Below are 10,646 nucleotides of genomic sequence, written 5' to 3'. Positions count from 1 at the left end.
ACTGGAGATGGGGCACCAGGCCCAGTGAGGACAGGACACAAGGTCACAAAGGCCGGGAGATTTAGGCAGGGTCATCCCTGGGTGAGAGGTGATGGACTGAGATGCTGGGCATTCAGAAATGCTTCATCAAGAGCCCACGGTGTGTGCAGAGAGCGGGCAGCCGGACGCTGGGTGGGATTCTCGACGCAGTCGGGCTACTGTAGCAGAACACCATGGCTGCTGGGGGGGTGAGGCGGTGCGGCGGGGCGGGGCTTAAACAGCCGACATATAGTTGTCACAGTCTGGAGGTCGGGAAGTGCGAGATCAGGGTACTGGAGATTCAGTGCCTGGTGATGGCCTGCCTTCTGGTCCACCGACAAAACCATCTCCTCACTGTGTCCTGACGTGGCGAAGGGGACTCCTTTATAAGGGCACTGATCCCATTCGGAAAGGCTCCACCCTCATGGCAAATCACCCCCAAAGGCCCCGCCTCCTAATACCATCGCCTTCGGACTCAGGGGTCAACACACGGATTCTGAAGGTATTTGAAGAGTCGAATAGCGTTGTCTGCAGCTCGGTTGGGAGCGCTCAGCCTTCCCAAGCCCTCTGTCAAACCTGTCCACATGGCCGCATCACCACGGACCCTGGAGGCTGGCTGCTTGCATTCAAAGCGCAGCTCCCCTCCCAGCTAACTGGGCGGATGTCGGGCAAGTTACGCCACCTCTCTGTGCCTCACTTCTTCGCAGAGGATGACCTCATGGGCCTTGTGGAGTGTCACAATGACCGAGACAATCTCTAGGCGTGAAGCATTTCCAGCAGTGCCTGGCGGAAAGTAAGGGCTGATCATTTCTCCGGACATTAGTTCTCTCCTCCATTAACTCCCTTCCCCCTTTTTTTTTTTTTGGCCCCTTCTTTGTCTTTTCCTTAGCTGATTCTCATTTGAAGCTGGCCTCTATATTTTTATTCTTTATTAAAGATTTATTTGAGAGAGAAGAGCGAGAGAGCACAAGCCGGGGGAGGGGGGCGGTGGAGCAGAGGTGGAGAGAGAAGCAGGCTCTCCGCTGAGCAAGGAGCCTGGAGGGGGTCGAAGGCAGGATCCTGGCTCGTGACCCAGGCCGAAGGCAGACTCTTCACCGACTGAGCCACTCAGGCACGCCCTGATTTATTATTTAAACCATGGTGTTCTTCGTGCTTAATATAAGATCAGGTAAGGGAAAGTTCCCAGATTTTTCTGTTTCAATGGTTTCTGTCGGTAGTTTATGGTCTTCAGATGAGATTTTCCCATGGCTGTGTGGCTCCAAATAGAAAACCTGTTTCCCACCCGTGACCTCTGTTCTCGTTACCTTGTCATTAAGCCTCTAGTAACTTTCTTTGGACCCTAAAGCCTCCTAGAATAGGCTGAATTCGGCAGTGTGGCCAAGTACACGAGGACCCTTTGGGGCCATAATAGAAAGGGTTCTTCTTTTCATGAGAAATCTTGCATCCGTTTTGAGATGACTTCAGGAGGGTACAGATTGGTTCTTTTTTTAAAAAGTTATTTTTGCCCGTGGAACACACCATTTCCACAAATAATGAGCTTCGTCCAAAATGCTGCTCCGGGTAGGCCGACTCAAGGCTTGCGAGACAGTAACTCTTGCCTCTCCCTGGCTCTTCAATTGTTCACGGCTGCTCAGCGTGGAAGAGAAGGTTCACCAGCTCCTGGAGGTAAGCTTGGAGCTATGCCCACCCAAAACATGACCCTCAGCGTCGCAAAGTTAAATCGCAAAGTTAAAACTTAGCAAAACCCCAGGAAGGAACCAAATGGACCGTCGAGGGTGGGGACCGGTAATTGATAGAGATTTCCTTTATGATGTAAAGTTGCTGAGGCAGAAACAAGTTGCGAAAAATGGTGCTAGATTCAGATCGGACCGAGCCCGGAAGTTCTTTTCTTTCTGCAAAAGACGAGAGGCGGGAAGCAGCCCCCTCGGCAGGAAGACCCTGCTTGCTACCCAGTTGTTCAATGAAGCCCGTTTAAAGAATATAGCTGCAGCTCTAGCATCTGTCCGGAGAAAACATCAATGGATGGGGCAGAGTTCCATTCCTCAGGATTGTTTATTTTAAAGTTGAAACATTCAGCTGTTTCAGGACCTTGCAATTAACATTAGCCCCGAGTGAGGGAAATGACTAATCCGATAGGGAATCAACATGGATCTGTGGATATGGCCACATCGGCAATGAGGAGAGAGGATCCACCTGTCCTCCTGTCCATCTGTTCATCCTCCAGCCACCCACCCACTGGGGAACTCACTGGAATGTGCCAGTTGTGGTACTAGGCGATAAGGACGCGAAATGTCTATCACAGAACAGGCCAGCACAAATGGCTATAGCATCATGTGATGAACCAGGGTGCAGGCAGCATAACCTGGACGAGGAAAGCGTGCACCTGCTCGGAGGAGTCCGATTTGCAGACAAGACAGGTTTTGTGCTGGAATATCGAGGTGAAGCAGGAGTTTGCTAGATTCACAGTGCTTCTCTCTCCCCGGAATGCCTCCCCTCCTTGTCCCTCCGGGCAGACGTGGAGGCACGAGATAAAAGCAGTTTTAAGGACCACAGACCTTTTTGAGACTCTGAGGCGCACTCTGCTCCCACTGCAAATACGCAAATAAGCACAACTTGACATGCAGTTTCCAGAGGCTCCTGAACCAATTTATACGCATCAGGTTGTGTGCCTCTGGGCAGAGGGGTGAGGAGGACAAGGGGAAAAACCCAAGATGGAGACACTTTCCTGTTCATCCCATCTAGAATCTGCCTACTGGAGCAGGGGGTGAAGGATGTGGCATCTCAAAACAAACAGAACCCCAAAGCCTTGAACTCAGAAATGGTAAAAAAAAAAAAAAAAAGTGGTCAGGGCTGGGGATGGGGGGAAATCTCTCCAGATTGGTAAAAGGAAACAGACTTTCAGTTAGAAGGGGAATAAGAGATGAGAACTGAATGTGTAACGCGGTGACTATATTGATCACATTGTATTGCACCATTGAAATTGGCTAAGGGAGAAGAACTTACGCGTCCTCACCAAGAAATCATAAATAAATAGACGAAGGGATGCGTTACTTAACTCCATGGGGCGCATCCTTTATGCCTATTATCACATTGTCTACTTTAAATAGCTTACGATTTTATTTGCCAATTACACCTCGAGAAAGCCCGAAAAAAAATTAAAAAAAAAAAAAGAACCCACCAGAGCCATAAAGAAAAACTGAAAGCCAAAAGCCCCACTAAGCAATTTCACTAGAGGGCTCAGGTATCCCGGGAAGCAGCCCCCATATGGAACGGCGTCTGAAGACAGCCCCGTCCTGTCGCTGGCTCCTGCTCTGCAAACTGTTGTATAGAAATACTGAACAAGCTTCCAACCCAGGACTGCCTCGTGTGGCTACATTGGCTCATCACAGGAATGGGGCTGATTAAACTTGAAATGGACAGATTTTTAGCATATTGTGCATATCACGCTTGCTATGGAAATGCACCTGTGAGATGAGTTCACCGCCTACGTTTCCCCCTTATCTTCTGCCCTTCTAGCCAGACTGGCACCTTTAAGCTGTTCTGAACAGAGTTAGATCTTGGGATCTCTGGGTCTGGATGCTGCAAGCATTGGAGAGCAGTTCTCTAGAAGCTCATGGTTTTCTCAGGTTCCTTTAAAAGTCACCTTGGGGCACCTGGATGGCTCAGTCCGTGAAGCGTGTGACTCTTGATCTGGGGGTCGTTGGGTTTGAGCCCCACGTTGGATGGAGATGTTACTTAAGATAAAATCTTAAAAAAAAAAGTCGTTATGAGACTATACTGCGGGCTTCCTTTGCTTTTTCATAGCATAGGAGAAACTCTTACCTGCATTTTTAAGACTAAACGTTTACCATTTGTGATAGGTCATGAGATAACTGCATTCTTTTCAAACATCCAGATTATTTGTTATGCCCAACGCTCAGCAAACACTCTTAAGGCTTTCGTGGTCTAACACGCTGAGTTCAGGCCAGTCGGGGCCTCTGGAAGATAAGGAAAGGCTCACTGCAGGCTCTGTATGTGAAAGAGAATGCTGGGCACCGTGTCAGAGCAGCAATTCTCAGCCTCCGCTGTGGCTAATGATTGCCCCGTGGCCACATTCTGGCCAAGGAGCTATAACGGAAGTGGTGTGTACGATTCCTGGGATATCTAAAAGGGAGGGACCACACTTTCCCCCCTTTCTCTGTCCTCTTCCTTGGAATGCAGTTATAATGGATGGCAGCCTGGCAGCTCCCTAGGACCATGAGGTAAATCTGGAAAATGGAAGCCACAGGTTCAAGGTGGCAGAGGAAACAGTCAAGGGCTGGGTCCCCGATGATGTTTCAGTGTTGCCACACCAGCCGCAAGCCTCCCCCTGGACTCTAGTATGAGCGTTTTTTTTTTGTTTGTTTGTTTGTTTTTTTTTTTTTTTTTTTTAGTTTTAGCAGCACAACAAATTCTCACTGATACACCATTCACCTTGCCTCGCCAGCAGAGATCTGTCCCCATGCCTAGGGAAACAGTCGCTTCGGCTCTGCGTTTTTATCGAAGTAGTCATCCGTGGTTTATCTTCCTGACGGGCAGCTCTCCAAGCATCTCGGGCACTCCAGCAGGCTGTGGCATCAGGAGGTCGTGGGTCAGCAGCCTGATGGAAAGTTCCAGTTGGCACAGTTCAAGTATGGCTGTGACGCTGTCCCTCTGCGATCTAAGAGAATCCCCGAAGCCCTGCCTTGGATCCACCATTTGTCCAAATCTCCTCTTTCTACCTGGCCTCCTGAATAATGGATCTCAGTATACTCCTCCCTCTTTTGTAAATATTTTGGGCTTGAGGAGTACAACCCATTTTTCTTTCAATTATTATCTGACTCTTACTGTGTCAAAAAACAAACATAGAACAAATATGAGGCTGAAGCCAGGCCTGCAATAAGGAAAAAAAAAAAATCTTTTTTTTTTTTTTTTCCCTCTTACCCTGAATGTTTTTCTAGTGACTCCTTTTGGAATGTTATTTTGAACTTACAAAGGTTCTTTAAAAAAAAAAAAAAACTAGTATATTTCTTTTAAGTATCCCTTGAGAAAGTCAGATTTAAACTTAGCCAACGCGTTGGCTTTTTAAAAGCACTTTCTTAAAATAGTCAATGTAAATCTTGGTGGGAAATCTTTAGGTGCCCCGAATGGACAGAAATAGAAATGTTAATGGAAATGCCATTTGAGAAGACACTGTGACGGCCCCATTCAGATGGGCCCAATCAGAAAGGATGGGAATTTGCCAGCTATTCCAGGGTGAGTCTGACTTGAGGAGCCCTAAAGAGGGGAGAAAAATAGGAAGTCGGCGGAAGAAAGTAAATTGTTTGGACAGGAACGACTCCTAGGTACGCACGCTGACACATTACTGAGTTATGATTATTTGCTGACACTTTTATGGTGCAACCTCATCTTTCAGAGATTACAAATATTATTAAATGAATCACTCTGGTGGGTCTGCAGGGCTTGGCATGATGTCCGCTGTTTTGCTGTAGGTCAACAGGCGAGTGAAGTCTCAAAGGGCCGAGCTGGACGGAGTCCCAGGGGCAAAGGACTCTGTGCTGGCTTTGCGGGTGAGGACCTGAAGTTCAGATGTGTGTTAATCCTGATGGTACCAGCGAGGCGTGACTTGGGGATGGTGCTGTGGGGGCCCAGGGCCGCAGGGAGATTCAGCTCCCCCAAATTCTATTCCAGACACCCCAAAGCCACTGGACACAAAAGAAAAAAATCGTATAATTTGACAGGAACAGTTGAGACTTCGTAGTCTTTATTTTAAGGGCGTTTAAAAGTCTCTAGGGAAAGGCAATTTGAAACATGTCTCCTCCTGCTCTTGTCTCCTCAGCTTTACCTGTGCTCTTCAAACCCGAGGGATCCCCTTGAATCATACCCCTCTCCTCTGTATTCTCTACCACCGGAGTTCCCAGCCCAGGGGTCTTTACATGACAGCTCATTGCTGTATTTTTTGCTAGATTCATTGAAGACTCACAGTGTCTAATAGCATCAGGCAGAATTTTAGACCATTAATAAACACTGTGGTTGAGAATTATGGATCCCACCGTAAGTCTGGGAATTTTATTCATGGCACAGTCTGGTTAGAGCACCATAGCTCCCTCTCTGCCTCTTTGTGCCACATCATTACCGTCTCCTTTCATTTGTAAAAGTGTCCTCGCCTTTGTGATACATTTTATGAGTGCCCTACTTCCAGGGCCACGTGGCTCTGGGGTCCTGACTCAGCTCAGTGGTTGGAATTGGAATGGGGCATGAGTGCACCTGCTCCAGGTCAGCTGACGTTGGGCATGGGGTGCTGGCGAGGCTCACAAAGGTGTGCTGTTGTTGGAAGGGGGGGTCATCAAGTTCAAGCTCCCTCCAGTGGAGAGTCCACTCGATGATGCCACTGATGTGGTCCCTTGGGCTCAGACAGGGACCCTGCGTGGGGAGGCAGCCCATCCTATGCAGAGCTCTGACAGTTTGGACGCTCTTCTTCAGACTCAGCTGCAATCATCTTCCAGAAGGGGCCCCGGATGTCTGCTCCCACTCCTCCTGACAATACTTGAGTATAATTACGGGAGTTCAGAGGATGGACTGGAGGGTCAAGAGAAATCATTTGCTTCCCACTTCTCTCTGGATTCTCCTCTGAGGGCAGAGAGGAGGCGAGGCTATGAGTTTCTTCCAGCACCAGTGACTTGTCTGGGGGACGAGTGTTGCGTGCCGCCCTTTAGCGCTAGATGGTCAATGAGGGCACGGGCAGGTGCTATTATGCCTCCAGTCCCTTGTGTTCCTGGACATCGAAACCTAGAACCATCCAATGGACTTCAAAGCAACTTTCTACGCTGCCTGGAACCTCCTTGCTCAGCTGACTCCAGAAATGCTTTCGGGGTCACACTTTCAAAAACCTCATGTTCCCTCCTCAGAGGCACACAGTTCCTGTTTTCTGCATTTCTTCTATCCTGGAGTCTGGGTAGTGACCCCTTACATGACATTGTCTCTTCAGTGTGCTCAACGAATATTCTTGGAGTGTTCCTTCTGTGTGAGGTTTGGGGGCTACCTTGTGATCAAGGCAGGTGCACTCATGTTCATGGGCCTTTATTTCAGGGGAGGAGCTGGAGTCAAGCCTGAGCAGACCGTCTGTGGACTTATCCTCATCAAAGCCCACAGAGCTGGAAAAACTGGACAGGACTCACCTTAAATGAAAAGTTGCAAGCTTTTTTGGTTTTGCAACTTTCTCCCCGAGTTTATTGAGATAACTGACATATATAACAATGTGTAAGCGTAAGGCGTACCATGTATTGATTCGGTACACTTCTAGACTGCAGAATGATTTCTGCCATGGCATGAGCCAACACCTCCATCAGGTCACATAACTACCCCAGCTTTCTTCGGTGAGAACATTCCAGAACTACTTCCTTGGGGCGCCTGGGTGGCTCAGTTGGTTAAGCATGTCACTCTTGAGGGGCACCTGGGTGGCACAGCGGTTAAGCGTCTGCCTTCGGCTCAGGGCGTGATCCTGGCGTTATGGGATCGAGGCCCCACATCAGGCTCTTCCACTATGAGCCTGCTTCTTCCTCTCCCACTCCCCCTGCTTGTGTTCCCTCTCTCGCTGGCTGTCTCTATCTCTGTCAAATAAATAAATAAAATCTTTAAAAAAAAAAAAAAGCATGTCACTCTTGATACTGGCTCGGGTTGTGATCTCAGGGTTGTGAGATCGAGCCCCATGTTGGGCTCTGTGCTGAGCGTGGAGCCTGCTGAGATTCTCTCCTTCTCCCTCTGCCCCTCCCCACCCACTCACACTCTCGCTCTTAAAACAACAACAACAACAAAACCGACTCTCTTAGCAATTGCTAAGTGTATAATACAGAACTGTTATCTGTAATCCCCATGCTGTACATGAGATCCCCGGAGCTTATTCCTCTTCTAACTAGAAGTTTGTACCTTTTGTCTGATCTCTCATTTCTTCCACCTTCTAGCTCCTAGCAACCACTACTTTACTCTCTGTTTCTAGGAGTTTGGGTTTTTTAGATTGGACACATCAGTGAAAGGGAATAGCACTTGTCTTTCTCAGTCTGGCTTATTTCGCTTAGCATAGAGCCCTCAAGTTCCATCCAGGCTGTCGCAAATGGCGGATTTCCTTCATTTTTATGGCTGAATACGATTCCATGGTAGATATATACTCCATGTAAAAAATCCATTCATCTATCAGTGGACATGTGGGATGTTCCCATGGCTTGGCTACTGTGAATGACGCAGCAGTGAGCACGGGAGTGCAGATCTCTCTCTGAGACAGTGATTTTGTCCCCTTTGGATATATGCCCAGAGCGGGGATTGCTGGATCATGTGCTATTTATGTTTTTGATTTTCTGAGGACCCTCCATACTGCTTTCCACAGCAGCTCACCAGTGTGCATTCCCACCAACAGCTCACGAGAGCTCCCCTTTCTCCACACCTTCGCCAACACGTGTTATTTCTTGTCTTTTTGGTGCTGGCCACTCTAACAAGAGTGAAGTGACGTGTCATTGTGCTTCTGGTTTGCAGTTTCCTGACAACGACTGACGCCGGACATCTTTTCATGGTGTCACAACTTTTAATGAGTACTCATTATTAAAGACAATTTTAATGAAAGAGAAAGTCTTTCAACTAGTCACCCTAACAAAATCGATTTTTTGATATCTTAAGCCTTTCAATCTTTCTAATTCCCTTCAGTGGTATTGTGCCCACATCTTGGTGTTTTGTTCTTTGCGCAGGGATATGGGAATTGTGAGTGTGGGAAGAATGTGTTCCCTGATTTCTCTTCCTAAGTTCCATGTGCTCCCTACTCAGGGAGCTCAGGGCCCACTTGAGAGGCCTTCCAGCTTCTTGGTTGTTTGGTCCCCCTAGACATTTTGTCCCCAGTTGACACTACTCAGCTGCTTACACACGTCGCTAGGACTTGCCTAAGAAAAAGGAAAGATAAGGAAGGCTTTAATCCATTTGCTCAGATTCTCTGAGTGGGCTCTGGATAGGGCTGTTTGAAAGCCTACTTCTGATATCATTGTCAAAGGTGTCAGCTGTCCAGAAAACTGCCAAGAGAAAGTAAGATGAGATTAGCTGCACACAGATGGCCACCATGAACCTTTCTCAAGGACAGAGGTGGGGTGAGGGCAAGCTGTGCCTCGCTGTCAGGTGTGACCCAGAAATTCCACTCTTGTCGTTCCTCTTGCATGGCGCTCAGCGCAGAGCCAGGGGGAGACGACTGGCTCGGTCTTGAGACCAGACTCAGAGTTTTAAACACCTTTGACTTCTTTCTCATAATCGAGATAAATCTCATGTTTTGTTCTCATGAGTGATGGAAACTGGAAGCAATGCGTATTTTAGGTACGTTGCGCCCTGAGCCCCGAAGAGATACTGCACCATGTGGTATCCTTACAAGTAGAGAGGCTCCCAAGGTCAAGACTTTGAGGGTGATACATGTGTTTGGATATTTACGATCCCATTTCCGGGACCTTGCGTTTTGCGTTTCTGTTTTCCTGGAATGCTGTTCCCTCACATCTTGGCAGCCTCCCTCTCTCATTCCGTTCGTGTCTCTGCTGGACTGTCACTTCACACAAGATCTTCCTGATTTCTGTGTCTAAAGGAGCCTCCTCCAGCCCTGAAACTCCTCGTACTTTGCTGTGCAAGGTGGAAGTCATGGCCACATGGGACTTGTGCCACTGAATTTTAAATTGCCTATGATTTAAACTTCAAAACTGAAAGAGTATAACAGATTTTCCTGTTAACTAACTGTACTATTTGATGGGACCACAAATTGGAGATCAGCCATTCAAAATTTAGCATTCAAACAGATGTATTATACTCCAAGTGTAACATACATTTGAGTTTCAAACAATTTTTTTTAAGATGTTATTTATTTATTTGTGAGCGAGCAAGCACAAGCAGGGGGGAGGGGCAGAGGCAGAGGGAAAAGCAGGCTCCCGCTGAGCAGGGAGCCCAATGCGGGGCTCGATCCTAGGACCCTGGGATCACAGCCTGAGCTGAAGGCAGATGCTTCACGGACTGAGCCACCCAGGTGTCCCAATTTCAAACAACTCCTAATGACTTTTGAAGGTTTAGTATGAAAGAAGCAGTAATGTAAAATCTCAAATATTTGAGTTTTATAATAAAGACAAATGCCAGGTGATTTCACTTAATGTGAGGAATCTAAAAAAACAAAAAGACAAAAAACCCCACAAATGAACAAGCAAAACAGAACAGAAACGCTCATGAATACCGAGAACAAACTGATGGTGGTCAGAGGGGAGGCTGTGGGGGGCGGATGCAACAGGTGATGGGGGGGAGGAGGTAAAAATGTTCAGCTAGAAAATCGGTAAGTCACAGAGACATACAGCATAGGGAATAGAGCCAATGATATTCTAAAGATTTTATTGATTTATTTATCCGAGAGAGGGCTGGGGGAGGAGCAGAGGGAGAGGGAGGGAGAATCCCAAGGAGACTCCTCCACTGAACATGGAGGCTGCCGCGGTCAATCGCACGACCCTGATATCATGATCGGAGCCAAAATCAAGTCAAGGCTTAATCGATTGAACCAGCCAGACTCTCCTTGCCAACGATATGTTAATAACTATGCATGGAGACAGATGGCAACTAGACCTAACGTGATGATC

The sequence above is a fragment of the Ailuropoda melanoleuca genome, chromosome 17, assembly GCF_002007445.2.
Source record: "Ailuropoda melanoleuca isolate Jingjing chromosome 17, ASM200744v2, whole genome shotgun sequence".
Lineage (NCBI taxonomy): Eukaryota > Metazoa > Chordata > Mammalia > Carnivora > Ursidae > Ailuropoda > Ailuropoda melanoleuca.
The sequence above is the reverse complement of the archived record's forward strand: the minus strand, read 5'-3'. Positions refer to the sequence as shown.